The sequence below is a fragment of the Gasterosteus aculeatus genome, chromosome 7, assembly GCF_964276395.1.
Source record: "Gasterosteus aculeatus chromosome 7, fGasAcu3.hap1.1, whole genome shotgun sequence".
Classification (NCBI taxonomy): Eukaryota; Metazoa; Chordata; class Actinopteri; order Perciformes; family Gasterosteidae; genus Gasterosteus; species Gasterosteus aculeatus.
In genome coordinates this window covers 21,869,703-21,885,853 of record NC_135694.1, presented here as the reverse complement: position 1 = coordinate 21,885,853, position 16,151 = coordinate 21,869,703, and the positions used below count along the sequence as shown (strand labels likewise).

The 16,151-nt window shown below is 44.9% G+C and overlaps 1 long non-coding RNA gene across 2 annotated transcripts in view; it reads left to right on the top strand.

The window, feature by feature from the left end:
* Positions 1 to 2,729: 2,729 nt before the first annotated feature.
* The window catches only part of LOC144410194 (uncharacterized), a 53,786-nt gene continuing 40,364 nt past the window's right edge, over positions 2,730 to 16,151 (top strand). Inside the window, exons 1-2 of one of the 2 annotated variants that reach the window (XR_013468081.1) lie at positions 2,730 to 2,915; positions 14,181 to 14,234. This is a non-coding gene — a long non-coding RNA (uncharacterized LOC144410194). The remainder of the gene's footprint in view (positions 2,916 to 14,180; positions 14,235 to 16,151) is intronic. The other variant, XR_013468080.1, reaches the window with a different exon arrangement.

The following is a 16,151-nucleotide window of genomic DNA, read 5'->3' as shown; positions in this document are numbered from 1 at the left end:
AGGTCACCAGTAATAATATGATTTTAAGAGGGGTAAAAAAAAAAAAATCAACAAACAAAATTATTTGTTAATCTAATCTGATTTTCTTTTTTTTAAATTGGTTAAGTGAGTGTGCATGATTGTTTTGAGAACAGACACATAACAACCTGCTAACAGAACCCAATGACTGATTGTCACTTACCAAATATAGTCGCATCAATGTAAGTTATTTTGTATTAAACATATCTTGTAAAGCATGTGCATGCACTCCTCTAAATAGTATGTGTAAAATAAGTTGGCTTGATGCTAACTGTTTATGTTGGTTTACACTTCATAAGTGCATTTCCCTGCAGGGGTCAAAGGGCGGTGGCAGCAAAAAACAAAACCTCTGCAGGCAGCAGGTAGGTTTTCTTTTTTTTAATTGTAATTGAACTCCTTTATTGGGATTGGGTTTCTGTTTCCAGCGTTCAGGAACCATGAAAGTTAGAAAGTGTGAGAAAAAGGAGCAGCCGAGCTGGTGATTTTACAAATTGGACAATCGTCTTTTCTACATGGAATATATGTAGTGAGTTAATATGCTACTGTTACCGGTATTTAAATTCAATAGAGGGAAGTTATCCTAAATTGTTTAGTTAATTTTCAAAAATCTGTTTAACAATTGATTAATTGTAGTGTAATTTCCATTGGAATATTCTTCAAACAAAAGCATATTTTAAAATTCTGGGTACTCCTTTTTTTAATACTTAAATAAGTCAAAAACATTTCTCAAAAAATGATTTGACAAATTTGTCATAATTCCCCATTTACCGTTTCTAGTTTTCTGTTTATCGAAGTACAACAATGCAAATATATAGAAATGTTGTGCTTAAAATGTAACAAACCCTTGTAAAAGCAAACGGAGCAGGAGGAACCTGGTCCTCTGAGCCGGCGCAGTACCCTCTAGAATAGATAAAAACCGATGACTATCTGATGTGTTCTGACATGACAGAACACATCTGTCATTTTTACTTTCACCTGCAGTGACTCGTTTTTGGCCACTTGGCAGCAGCACAACAAGCCTTAATAACAACTCGCACATGTTTCAGCCAATAGTTGATGGTGGTTGTACATATTCTATTTACACACAACATAAAACTCGTCATTCACTCTGAATGAAATATTCACTCTTCCTCTTGGCTTTGAACCATCTCCTGTGGGAAACACCTGGCTCTTTAGTTGGTAGACGCTCCCTCGGTGCTTACTTTGTCTCCCACTGTACAGTTTATTTATCACAGCTTTTATGGCTGAAAACTGCTTATCAATGAGAATCAAAACAGTAGAATTTAATCGTAAAGTGGAATAATAATTGGATCCTTTTGTTAAGAAAAACAAATATTGATTAGTGTTGTGTTTTTATGTAAATTATTTTGTATGTGTTTTTGCACTTATTTCAACTTGAAAGTGTTGACATTTAATGAATGTCAATTAATGCAAAAATGAATAAAATAAAAATACAGGATTAAGATACTTTAGCTAAATTAAGTAATTGTTCTCATTCATTCAAAATGTTTTTTTTTAAGTGACAGGGCTACTTGCTTTAGTAGCAGTCAAATATATAAATATGTCTGGGGATGGCTCGGATTATTTTAAACCAAAGTTGTTTTCTTTTTTGTATGACAACGGATTTAGACGTTGTAACAACGGAGCCACTCATCCTGACCACTAATACGGTTTGACTCCGCTGTCACGAGTTAGTGAGGCCACTGCGTGTCCTCGGGATCCTTAACTGTCTTCAGAGGGACGCGAACGCATTGCAGCATCGAGACGTCTGTCTGATAGTTTGGCTCAAATAGCTCCACTTATTAAGAGGCATGTTTTGACCCGATTTACAGGCTGAACTAATTTAATACAAATATATAATTTACTTTTTCGATTTAGTGAAAAAGATTCCAGCTCTGCTCTGACCCCTGTGAGCAGTGTTTGGTCTTTCAGAGTATTTCAGTAAGTGAGAGTTAGCGGAATCCGTTTGAGGCCGGCCTCTGCCCAGGGGAGGCATTGAGTAATGTTTCCAAAAGCCTTCGCGGGCCCCCTTGCCTCTTTTTATAAAACAGAAATTTCAACACCGTCGTGATGGGCCCCCTCGCTTGCCTGCTGGTTACGCTCCTTATCACTGTCGCATTGTTCCTCAACGTCGCTTAAAGAATCCTTCTGGTGGGAGAGTACCGCATTAGTTAAATCACCGCAGCTGTTTACTGCATTTTGCATTTCAGCATATCGTGATAGCTCTGTTCAAAATGAGCGTTGTATGCTCAAGCAAACAATCTCTTTTGAGAGCAACATCTGATCCTTTTAAACAAGTTGAGTAACTTCTAGACCCACTTGTAGAGCATCACAGATTCAGTTTCACTTCTAGTCTACATAGTAGTGTGTACAAAAGTATTGGTAAGGAAGAGCTGAAGGTCTGGTTACAGGTCTTATTCCCTAGAGCGGTCGGAGTCCTTCTCCATTCTGTCCTGGAGCAGTTGGGGAGAGAGGGAGGAGAGGTGGAGGAGGAGGAGCAGGGAGGCTGGAGTCCCACATAAGGAGAACCACCGGCAAAGGAGCCGCTTCATACTGAGCCGCTCTGAGCTGTCTCTGCCTCTCTGTTTGTCTTCGCTAGCAGTCAGCATGCACCTGTGTGTGCGTGTGCGTGCGTGCGTGGGTGTGTGTGTTGCACTTACTGCTCTCTCCCACTCCCACGGGGTTGTTTATCAATGCGGCCGTGTTCGCAGCCTGTGCAGAAATCAGCTGGCGAGGAGCAGAGCCGACCCGGTGGACTCCGAGTAACATGAACTCAGAGCAAAGGAATTGTGCTTGGAGAGTTTCTGCCTCCATCTTAAGACGAAACAACTTGGAGGAACACACTCGCCCGGCTGGAATGAAGGACTGTGCACGGGCAGACAAGCGTGGAAAGAAGGGTAAGTCACTCAGAGACCGTTTGAGTAACTCTAGTTTGTGTGTGTGTTTTTTTTTTACCAGGATCAATGTAAAAGTTTGTACCTCCTGGTGCTGCTGCTGTGGGGCCCTTTAGCTGTAATATTCTGATGCACTCATACAGTTGAGCTGTTATTTATGTCTTATGTGAACGTGTGTGTGTGTGTGTGTGTGGGTGTGGGGGCGTGTGTTGTGTTTGTTGGATTTTTATGATGTGTTGGCCGGTCAGGGGCTCGTCTCTGGATTAGACCCAGCTGCTCCGGTTCTCTTGAGGGTACGTCTTGTTTTCTTTTGTTCATTTGTTCAGACATCTCTCATGTCCAGAAATAGACACACACTTTCACACACAGGAAGCAACAGGGCAGTGTGATGTCTTCAGAGCAGACAGGATGCACTCCTGTTGCTTCTGGTAACAGCAGCCTGCTCGTAATATAATAATCCATACCTCTGTTCCGTTTTTGATACCATTAGAAAGAATTCCTCCAGTAAGGATTGTTGGTGGTAGATTATCTCAGCCTGTGGAGAGCTGGACACTCTGCAAAATTTGCCAAAAAACATATGAATATTTTTAGCTATTTATTACCAGTAGCCATTTATTTCTTTTGTTCTTTGAAATTGTAGCTTTCTCCTTTTTTAATTTTTTGTTTTTTGAATGATCTCACTTGCCATTCTCACGTAAAATGAATGAATGAATGAATGAACGAACGCTTAAGGATGATCACGAGCCCAAATGACACGATGGATGATCGTGTGCAGTAGAGAAACTTTCATGGTTCAGAAGGGTCTTTTAACGGTTGATGTTGGAATCTAGAGTTGTGGTTGCAGATTGGAACCAACGGAAACTTTTTCCGTGTGTGTGTGTGTGTGTGTGTGTGTGTGTGGCATTGTCTTTTTGCCACCAGATCCAGCTGAATGCTACACACGGCTCCTTTAAAGGAAGCGGTGTGGCACATTAAACGGATGCTGACAGACGAGGGCAGAAGTGATCTTTCTGGCGGTAATGAACAAAGCAGGTGGCAAATACTAAAGGTTCAAATGAGTATCATAAGTTTTGGGTGCGTTTTGTTTTACAAATGTTTATTCGAGCGGAGAATGACGACATTTCTGTTAAGAAAAGACGGCCTTGAGGCATCCGGAAAAATTAAATGTTGGACTTGATCAGACAAAGAACAGTGGAAAACCCACCTGAGCTGGATGTGCAAATTAAAGAGCAGCTCCATCTAAATAAAATAGACACAACTTTTTTATTCTCCGTCTTACCTCAAAACAATACTTTTTGTCTGGCAGTTAACATGCAATACATTTTGATTTAACAAAAGAAAGTCTGTTCCTGATTCAGGTCTTTGGTAACATTTAGAGCTCCTCCCCTTCTTTTCATCCGTTTGGGTTAAATGCATGACGTAAAGACGATCATGGAACAGAAAGGTGACTAATGACAAATAACCTTTAAGCAGGATGATTTCATTTTAAACCCCGAGTGGGCAGAAAAAGAACAAAACAACCTTCCATAGACACAACTCTAATCTATAAATCAGCCGACATAGAGCAACATGAGCATTCTTTTGGAGCTTGCGGGGTGTACGATTTACTATCTCTCTTATCCAAGTTATTGTCTCCATGAACTAAAAGGATCTGGATTTTAAGGTAACTAGATATGTGATTTTCTGCACCAGACGTAGGAATTACCAGACTGTGTGTGTGTGTGTGTGTGTGTGTGTGTGTGCAGTGGGATCCTGGATTTAATGTAAATGCACGCCACTCTGAACCGTAAATCTATCACAAAGAGAAACACAGGTGGTGTACAGAAGAAGCCAACACATAAAGCATACGTGGCGGGGTTATTGGGGAGCGATTGGCATGTTTCGGGCTCTGCGTGCTTCACATTCTTAGCTGATGACCTCTGTGAAAAATAACAACAGCCGGGCTTGAAGGTCACGCTGTCATGGCCACCGCCTGAGGCTGGTTCCTGGTACCGAACTGGATGTTTCTGAGCCTCGTGCTGCTCTGTGCTGTAATCGTGTGATCTGGTGGGGGAGATGTTCGGCACGGTGATTGAGAAGACATCGATTTTTAGTTTATTTTATGAGATGAGATCAGATAAACACAAAATAGCCAAATGTACAGTAAACGTAGTAAGAATTACTCTACAGAGCTGTATAAAAGAAGTTCACAGTTACATGGTCACCTGCCCGTTCTCCATAAGTGAGACTGAATAACCTAGAATGTACACGAGGCTCAACCCAAACACGCACCTTATTGCCCGTCATAACTTTTACCTCACGTTTGTACCAACCTTTCCTCGCGTCTTCTTGATTCATTAATTCATCAAAGAACATCTGTCTTTCTGTATGTGGTAGAGAATGAAGAAGGTAACAGAAATGTGTCGCTGCGGTGTGTCACCGGGATCGCAGGATGGATTATTGCACTGGAGGGGAATGGAAGGCCTTGGGTCCAAAACGGGGCTCACGGCGGGTGGAAACGTGTGACCGAGCGACGTTTTCCCCTGTAGCAGCTGGCATGAAGAGACACGACTCATTGCAATGATCGCACACCATGTCACTGAGCCGTTTTGGGTAATCGCAACACAAACCAAAGGTCGACGCGTTGGAGGCAGTGAAGGCGTCTGCTTGGCTGACGTGTGGAAGAGTCATCCCGCACAGAAGATAACTCGTTCTTCTTCTTGGACAGAAGCTTTTTGTCCCTCTGTCATGACGACGCACCTATGTGATGAAGTCAGTTTGCTTGCTCAGTGCGACAGTATATGTTTACATTATTTCCACTTAGAATTCCTCCAACCTTTTTATGTGATTGTGCTGTTGACTGTTTGGATGTGAATAATATTAAGAGAAGAAGAACACTTCTGGTGGGTCAGTCCACGAATACGAATCACATGGAGCGGGTCCTGCTAAAACCTCTTCAGAAACTTCTAGCTTTCATTTGACGGATTAGAAGTGTAAACCACACGTTTATTTATTGTGGCGGCATTCCTTTGTTCTGATGTTCCTGAGACCTGAAACCCCACCTGCAGGTGTCAGGACGCCCTGTTATATATAATCGCTGCATGCGTCACATGTATCAGGAATAATGGGTGACGGCGCCCAGTGCACTTGTGAATCTCTGTTTACATACGGATGGGTTGTATTAGGAGGAATAATCAGTATAGTATGGAGCCGTATCCTTGTGTCAAGACAGAAGGTACAGATGACCGGCCTGAACCTGCTCATTTTCTTTTCTTTTTTTCAGGTAGGACAGCCCCTCGTAAAAGAAACGACTGTAATAAACTAACTCCCGGCGTGCCTGCCAGACCACACGCTCGCTGTCGGCTGTAAAATATGACCAAGCTGTTTCCCCCTTTTCTCTCCTCACTCTCTACCCTTTTGACCCGTCCTCATATCTTATTCCCCCCCGCCCGCCCCCTTCTCTCCATATCCAAGAACGTTTCTTCTTTCCTTTCCGTCTGTCCCTGTTAGGCCTCCGTCGGCCTGCGACAGCTCGCCTCGCTGAAGGCTGCTTCACTCTCTTCCCTCTGCCTGCTTGTGCAGCATGTGGTAGTTATGTCATAAGTAGATAACCGGCGAAGCGTAATCGTTTCCATACCTCGGCACACGGAGCCCAAATGTGGCTCAATGAGTAACACAGCGCTGCGTTCTTGAAGTCACTACTAATGTACTCATCTACATTTTACTCCGTCAAAATGGTAGCAAATGGCAATAGATGGTTGGACTCTCGCTGCTTTTTCAGCTCTCTAGTGACCTACTGCCTTTTTTACGCTTTCACTACACTTGTATTCATGCTGCAAAAGCTTGTACAGAGGATGTTGAACTGAATCTGAGCCCAGCCGCCTTTCCTGTGAATGAAACTAAACACTCACGATGCCACAAAGAGGAGATATGAATTGGACTTGTTGACTGGTTGTTGTAGGTGAGAAGTTCTTCCGTTCGGATCTCTTTCTGCCTCGGCGGGCCCCGCGGTGTCAGTCCCAGTGACCCGGTGGTTGCTTCTAAGAAATCTGGCTATTGACGACCAGAGAACAGGACCAAAATAAACAACATACTGTGAGGGGATTAAGGGCCTCTAGAATTACAGCCCTCAGAACATACCCAGATGTTGCCTTCCTGGTGCTCCTCAGGTAACGCACGTGACAGAGCGGTGGTGTGCGGAGGAGCGAGGTGGTGGGACTGGAGGCCGTAGAGCGCCCCTCCGAGGGAAGCTCTCCCAGCTGGGCTCCAGCTGGTGTGATCAACCTGCTGACAGCCAGAGGATCTTTAACTGTTTACTTTCTAATGCAGCGAACAAGGAGCAGGGAGGTTTGAAAAATTGCTTAAATCTTAACCAAGATAACGGCTGTACCTTTAGGGGCAAATGAGAACGGGTATAGAAATAGAGATTTTTATTTATATTTTTCATTACGTCTAAAATTTCCGGACTAAAGTGATATTTAATATAGGGTTACAGTGGGTTTCTGGTGCTCCACCAAAGTCATTCAACCCGTGTATTTATTACGTTTTAAGTTGGGACCATCTCAGTACCCTTCGCCATCGGCCTGACGACGGATAAGCCAAATGTAGCCGGCAACGACTTAATTTGCAACTTAAGATGCAAGACTAGAGGATGAGAGACCTCATGTACGACTAGACTGGCCACGTGTTGCTAGTTTAGAAGTTCCCTTTTTAAACCAATAAAATCAGACGAAAGCCGGTGGTTTTCGAGGTTACATTTCGGCCGATGCGTTTCGCCTCTTTTGCTCTCCAAAAAAAGAAAACATGGAGGAGGGTTTGGTTTTTCAACCGACTCCCAGAAAGCTGCAGGTTCGAGACTCTCAGCTGCTTAAAATCATAATAATAAAGTATTATGTTTGCTGCCCATCTAATTAACCATCCACTACAGTATTATATTTGCTCTGCAACCTTCATTCTATATTTAGCCTGTTTATTGTTTAAATGTCTGTATTTTCTTATCCTGTTGCCTTCTGTTTATAGAGATAAAGATGGAGGTTACATGGCTAATGTTAGTTGGGGTGAGCTCCCCACCATGACACCAAGATCCCTTTAAAAAATATAGGAAATAACGTTCATTTGAAATTCAATGTTTTTAAATGTTTTTTATATGTTAACATATTAACTAGAAAGCATCATCTTTTTAGTAACAAAATTTCAAAAAGTATATAGCGTTATAAAACCTTTTCACAGGAGACGTTTCCCAGTACGCCAGTGATGCACAAACCCAGAACCCTGCAACCAAATCATTCTCCTGCATATCTGCATTTTTCTTCTGCTTTACTCCTAAATATTCTTAATATTTCTGTATCTTGTTTAGAAAAAAATGTTTCAGGCGGTTTTGGATGACTTCTTTCTGTGTGTGTACTGTATTATAGCCCCACTAATACTAATACTCTGTCGGCAGATACCAGTGTCGATAGACCACCATCTATAAAAGCATGACATTTTCAAGTAGAAAAATAAACTTTAATTTAATGTAATTAATTATACATACATATTTTTGTCACATCTGCACTGCAATTTGTTTCCTGTTGGCTGACATACACCGATACAATGTATTTGTAATGCGTTTATTACAAAATATATTGGTCCTTTCGATCGATTAGTAAGGCTTCTTACTACAACAATAAGTCAATAGTTGAAGGTTAAGACGGAAGAATATTTATTGTCCAAGTGACGGAGAATCAGAGGAATGTGGAGTGTGGTCACCGTTAAACTGAGAGACAAAGGAGAGTTGAAGTGAAGCCCGTTGCACTTTTTACATCGGCCTCTAGGAAGACGGATAAGTAGTTTCTTTTAGCACGATGGTGTTTTTGGTTTTGGGGGGGGGGGGGCTGCGTTGTGTAAATGTAGGTGCATCTGTACCAAACCGGCACATGCAGAGAATGATTGTTGTCATCGTAATTTTATAAAAGGGTCCTGGAACAAGTTAAAACTGTATAACCTGTGTAAAGAACTCTGTCTTTAGGAGTTAATCTTTTTTCTATGAACGTCATATTTCAGTGTTCTAGGTTATGAAATGCAATTTTCTCGTCAGCGGTTTCCCCTCTATCCTCGTTCCATCCCTTAAGCTAAGACTGCATTATGGGTTCAAGCAGCATCGTGAGTGGAATATAAAGCCCCTTTGGTCCAGGGGGGGAAGCCTTATATCTGCTTTCAATATGTGGAATATCCCTGCTGAGTTTGCATTTCCTTAGCTGGCGAGAGGGTCAGAAGTGTACATTTCTAAAGTTTCTCCTAATCTTGGACCGCATCCATATATGTCGTCTGATTTGCTCTGAAATTTGCAACTCTTTGAAGATCTTGTGTCCGACTCAAAAGAAGCACAATGCGAGCGAATGAGCCGAAAGGGACAAAGCCAAACACTTTGTTCTGCTCATTTGTTGCCGTGGTCACGTGTCCGACCCATTTATCTGAACATGTCACCTACACTATCTGACGTTTATTCAGGCTGTTCTCGTTCATCACACTATTCACGCGTGCCACGCAGACCGGCTGGGGGCATTCCAACCAGCGGACGCGCTTGGCTTCCGTCGCTGGTCCCGCGTACGCCGCAGCACGCGGCTTATTCACTCCGCCACCGGGACGTCTCTTATGTCTGTTTTTGTTTTTTTCCTGGACGCATGCATTTTAATGTGAAAGGAGTATTTAGGTGGTGTCTTTACCACACATGTGAGGCGGGGGCCTTGCGATGAAGTAGATCTTGTTGGTGTTGTAAAGTTTTGAGCCGTTTCGAACTAAATGTTGACGGATAAAGACGTACAGCTGCCGCGAGGCATTTAGTCCAGCGGCCAACACCCAACTGCACTGTGTGTGTGTGTGTGTGTGTGTGTGTGTGTGTGGCAATGAGCACGTTTTGCGCGCAGCTTTTAAAAGGCATCCCAGCCGGGGAAGCGCGTATACTGATGTACACCTGATTGATTTGGATCGTATCAAAGTCACCACCATTGCTCCCTTACAGTCTCTGAAGATGACTGTAGAAGCTGATATGGAAAACTGCAGTGCGCTGTGTTTTCTACCAGTATCCCAAAAAAAAGAACAAAAAAAAGATTTGAAGGCAAATGCTCAACAACCTTCCACAGTCACTGCCTCAGGTCAATGTTCCACAGCTAAAAGTACACTGTGTCCCGCAGAGCACATTTCCCCCTCACTCTCTTTGTCCCGCTTCACCAGAGCTTGTGCCACGGACCCAGTCAGCTTCAGTCCATCTGGAAGCTCACGTTGTCATTACCTCTCGCAGAGTGCTGCTCTGACTGTTGCGGCGTCGAATGCGTCTGATGATTTTGGTTTACAGTGGTGTTATTGTTTATCCTCATTATCAGGTTGATATTCTCCCCGGTTCCATTGAAATATCTCAACAAATATTGGATGCGCTCGTATTGAATCTAGTGCATTTTTAAATGTATGCCCCCTCCCCCTTCTAGGACAAATTATAATAACAGATGAACCCATAACTTTTCTTTGAGGGCCGTTATCACATCAAACGTCTAATCAAATCTTTTTTTTTTCTTTGCCCAAATGCTCGTGAGCCTCATTTCTACTTTCTGTTAAATAAATGATTTGAAAATGCAACGTAGGATGGTGAATATGGTAAACGTTACAGCTGCTTAACATTAGCATTGTAATTCTGCCTGACGCATGCTGCAGCCTGGTGTGTCTGATCTATTGTCGTACACATATCTTTCCTTTTGCTGTGGATTGGTTTTGTCTACACGTTGTTGTCCGTCTATGAATTTTAATTCTGTTTCAGATTTTGTTATAGCTAGTTGGACATGTGAGCCTCTCTGGCTCACATGTCCAACTAGTGATTGGTGTGCATTGTCCTTGCAAAATAAATAAAGGAGTAAATAAATTAGGAGCAGGTAAATATACCAAAAGGAGCAATAATCAGTCTGCTCTTTCTACCTTTGCCTCCATCCTTTTTGTCTCTTCCTCCTCCTTCACCACTCAGACTTGAGAACCCTCCGTCTTCTTCACAGGGTCAGGCGTATAGCTGCGGACCCTAAAAAACGGGCAGCGTGACAAAATACCATATTTTTCCTTAAGCGGTTGGCCGGTGGGCCTCATCCCGTTAGCTCGCACTGTTAGCATTTAATTGGCTTCAGCTGTTTTCCCTCTTGGCCGACGATAAGTGCCTCTCATCACATTGTGTGTTTGCATACTGGATTTCTCCAGAAGTCTTGCAGATTTGTCCATCTGCTTTTTCCCCACACATGTATGAAAAAGAAAAAAAGGAAAAAAAGGAACAACTAACAAACACACACATGCGCGCTGTACCTACCCACCGGTGAAGGGAAACCCGGTTCCTGTGTGTTTGACAGAGATTGACTTTTAGGGCGAGCCTCGCTACTTGGTTAAACAAAAGGGCCTCCGTGTTAGTCCTCTAGGTAAACACACTTTCCTGGGAAAACACGGACACGGTTACACTTTAACCTGCCCAGGGAGGCCACAGCTTCGTCCGCCTGCACAGCTCAGGTCAGGCCGGGCTATAGTTCAGACCCGCGGCGAGAATCATGCGCAGCACGTGAAATAATGCAGGCCTGTCAAACAATGGAGCCTTTGAAAGCCGTGCAGCCCCTCTCAGCCCCTCCCCAGTCTTCAGTACAGTCAGGGCACTGTCTCTCTAGGCCTTGGGTGTCACTCCCCATCTCTGTTGTGCTCCCCTGGAGCTGACCAGCTGGCCTCTAGGCTGTGGGACGTGAGAGAGCGGCGGCACAGAGGAGCTACAGTCAAAGTTCAGCCCGGATTAGGCCCTCAGAGTCCAAGTCCGAGCTATTTCCGCATGAATAGCCCGACCACGAGCCCCTCTGCTCGAGAGGAGAGCGAGTCCGGCCCTCACTGTCGGACCCGCCGAAGACAATGTCACCTCGGGTCCGACCCCCCTCGGTCCTTCTCACGTCACAACACAAATGTGTTTACACACGTAAAAAAGGGGGTAAACACACGCAAACACACAGTGCAGTATTAAATCTATGTAGACACAATATGCACACGTGTCTGCATTGTGATTTCACCAGCACAAAGGTGTGTAGTCTAATCTCTACTGTAAGCTTGCGGTCATAACTGGATAGTACACTAGATTTATTTCCACTTTAAGCAGATTTATGTTCATATAATTATACATAAGCAGCAACCGAGAGGTTTTATTTGGCATGAAAACAGTTTTTTTTTTCACGCTTTGTCACATACTTGTGGACGAGGTTTCAGGCGACAGGTGCACCACACGTGCGGCCTGCTGCCTCTCGGTTGTATCGAGATTGAGTTCGCTCCGTAGAGCCGTGCGTTTCCTCGGTATCTCTGTGCACGCCGAGCACAAAGGCAAAAGGAGGAAGCGTGGAGTACATCGCCATGCCGATGTTGGAGGACAAACAATGAGTTGGCTGTCTACGTTACTTAGTGAAAAGGCTGCTGTGACTTAACGTACAGTAAGAAGGAAGGACTCAATCGCAGCTAAAAGGCCTGAACACTTTTCAGCTCTTTGAAACAATGGCTCTTATCTCCTCGGCAGATGACGAACATGAACTCACGCAAAACGCGTTATCTGATGGTGCAGTTATGCAGAGCCGCCACCCCTCCTCCCCCCCCCCCCCCATCCCCCCCCCTCCGGGCGCAGCGGCGGTCGTGTAAACAGACAGCGCTGCGGAGGAATGCTGGACTCAGCGACCCCGCGCCCCGAGTGCTGTTACGGTGCACCGGGTTCAGCTGGGACGGCCCGCCCCTCTGCTGCGCCTCACCCTGCCTGAGGCACTAAACACCCAACACCGCAGCCTCCTTGCGTACACTCACACAAACACGAACAGATGATTGCTCAACTTGTGCCGGAGCAGCAAGGCCTTGTAGTCTGAAAAGCCTTTTACTCCCTCGTTCATGTGATCTTTTAGATTAATTCTTTTACTAATGGTTTCAGAGGAGTTCAGACACCCTTTCTTTTCATTGGTTTTCTCTTCTTAGTTACAAGTAGTTGGAGCTTGATTTGTGGTTTGAAAATACAAAACATGAGTTTTTTTTAAAGCATGTTTTAATCCAAAAGCGGCCAGGTCAGCACATGTTTTTCTCTGAGAAATGAATCTGTCACTGCCTGGAAGCCACTTTCACTTGGTGTAGTTTGAGAGCGGCGGCGCGTCGAGCAGACACTGCCCTCTGCTGGAGTGCACGTGGAGGGGAAATGGGCAGCTCAAAATGGATGGAAAGCCTAAGATGTGGCTCTGTGAAGTCACCAAACGCACAGCAGCAAGGAGGCACGGGGAATTCTTCTCAAACAGTCCACGTGACGTGAACCCTGTTCAATGAGTCGAGTGAGCCATCACAAGGATTTGAAGCAGCGTGGCTTTGAGTTGCGGCCGCTCACCTGACATAGAATCTTGAATGGATGTTTTATCATAGATTGCAGTGAAAGCATAATAATCCACACACACACACTGATGATCATCACTTTGCTGCAACTCCTCACTCAAGGGGCCTTACACACGTTTACATTGATCGTGTACACAGACGGGTTGAGGCCCACACACACACACACACACACACACACACACACACACACACACACACACATGCTCAGTCACACACAGACACAATCATGGTTAGCTGTTGTCTGAAGAAAAGAAGAGCTGTCTGGTGCCATAGCAACCAATGCGGATATCCCACCCTTGTAGCGCAAGAGAGACAAAAAAAAACAAACAGAAGTGGCAATGACAGATTGACAAGACCCTAATGAGATCCTAGAGACAAAGATGAACCCTGTCTGTCTGTCTGACTGTCTGTCTGAGTGTCTGTTTGTCACAGCGAGACTAAAGGAGGAAGTGGAAGCATCAAAGTGTGGCAATGTGGCGACATCGGGGAATACGAGAAAACGGAATGTAAAAAGAGCGAATAACAGCGCGCGATCGAGGAAAGGGGAGAACACAAACTGATGGGGGAGAAATCAAAGGAGGCAAGAAGAAAAAGGCTGACTGCTCTCTAGGGCACGTCTGTCTGTTACGAGCAGAGGGGCACAGCCTGCATCGGCCCCTTCAACTACAATCTCACATGTAATACTGTTATTATGGCCCATTAACCAGGATGCTTAACACTCCGAGCCAAATCCTGACCCCAATCGGCAAAACAGCCTCTCTTGCTCTGGTTAAAATAAAAATGTTGAGCTCAACATAGAAAAACTGTCCCCCATTGAAGCGCTGCCTGTGACGGCACCGGTTTGGGCAGCTGTACGTGTACGGGGCATCTATTCATCCGTGTCGATCTCTCCCGTAGGTGTCCGTGTCAACTCCGGTCTTGGATAGAAAAGCACAACCCGCGTTCCCACCGGTGAGTTTGCGTCTCACTTCCCGGGCTGACCTGCAGATGGAGGTCAAACCCGCTGCCGTGTGCGCGCCACACACAACACGGTGTACCGGCACCAACGGCACAAAGTAACCCCCGCCCGCGTTTCGTCCCTGTCTGCCCAGTTTGGTGGGATGAGACAACGCAACAGATTTGTTAATGGCCACTTGTGTGCGAGTGATGATCTGTTGTTGCACTGTGCGTGTGTGTTGTTGATGCTATTTAAGCCAATGCTGTATGGCGTAGGACCGCATGAATTGACTCTCAGCGCCGACGTGACTTGATTCTTTTTTTTGGGGGGGTCTTTGTCCTTCGCCAATTCTGTTGAGCTTTGATTCGCTGCCCTGAAGTGAGCTCGACGCTTGAATGAGACCCGAGAGACGCTGTGACTTTGACTAAAATAAAAACACAGTAGTGGATAACGGATTTGAGTTGACACGTCTCTTGTCCTACCATGTAGTGGCAACACCATTTGTCATCACAAGGCAAATAACCACAATCCCTCCCATGCGTCGTCCCTCTTTGAAGGAAAACCTACCAAGGGCAGTGACAAGCTGCCCCCGCTGCCGCTGTTACCTGGGACGGCCCCGAGTGCCCCCCGCCGCCGCCTCCTCCTCCTCCTCTTCTTCTGTTGGAGTGCAGCACCACCTGATGCACACATCTGCTTGCCCACTCATCCACGCCTTGGCTTTGGGAGGTGGGTGGTTGGCGGGGGTGGAGCGGGGTTGGAGCACCAGCCAATAACACTCCTTATCCTGACGGCATTCGAGTGATTTGACACATGTTTCCAACCAATCACAGAGCACTGCAGCAAAGAAAGCAGCAGCAGAAGTAATACAGAAAAAAAATAAAGGTGGAAAAAAAGAGAAGGGTAAATAGAGGGACAATTTATTCAAAGGGGGCGTCTTTGCTGTACTTCTCAACCAGCGTCCCAGCGTCCTGTAAACGACCGGTTAAGACCGTTAAGAATAACAATGTTAAAACCATATCTTGAATTACCTAAAAACGTGTCCAGTCGACATTAGAGGATTCTGTGCTATGTCCATGTTTCAGCATTATAAACTTTACGTGGAATTGGCCTTATAAGCTGCAGTCAATCTACCGCCACCTGATCACGCTATTGCTCTTGAAAGCGATAGCTAATTGAAAGGTAGCCTTGAAATGTCATATCTGTTCCGTGTTGAGGAAGACTTTTAGTGTTGCCTTTGCATTGCCCCTCACCTTGATTCTGAAATACAATCCTATGATTACGGGTAGCATAATAGATATGCATGACAGCCATTCATTCCGACAAGGTCAATGCTCCTCGAGAAGAGGGAGTTTCGGCGGAATATCTTGAAAGGGGGGAGGGGAGGGTCGATATCTTTGTACTATAGAATTGAGCCATGATGAACTTCCAAATATGTCATTAGCTACATATTCATGTGGCCTCATGTGGAGAGCCTTGTTGTTGCTGTTCTGTACTCAGCTGCGGGCCTTGAAACACAAAGCATCAACCCGGCAGGCGGCTTGTCAGCTTCAGTGTTTGTCATATTTACACTGACAGAATTCCTATAAAATGAAGTACTGGATTTTTAATGCTATTTAGAGGGAAGTTTGCAAAGAAGGGATTTTGGTGATAGCCCCATGCATCCCCTCCCGCCCTGTCTCGTGTCAAGGTTGTATTCCCAAAGGATATCCCTAAAAACTACAAATCAAATATCAAATGCAGCATGTGAGTGCAATTCAACCTTTTTTTGTGTCTGGCTATGATGAACCACGTGGCAAAGTGCAAATGTTGCCTTTGCACCAAGGATGCAGTGGTGGGCAGTACAATGGCAGACATTAAAGCTGCAGGTCCTGGCCAAAGAGATGCAGATGTATTCCACAAAACTACAGGCAAGGAATTCAAACCTGACCGAG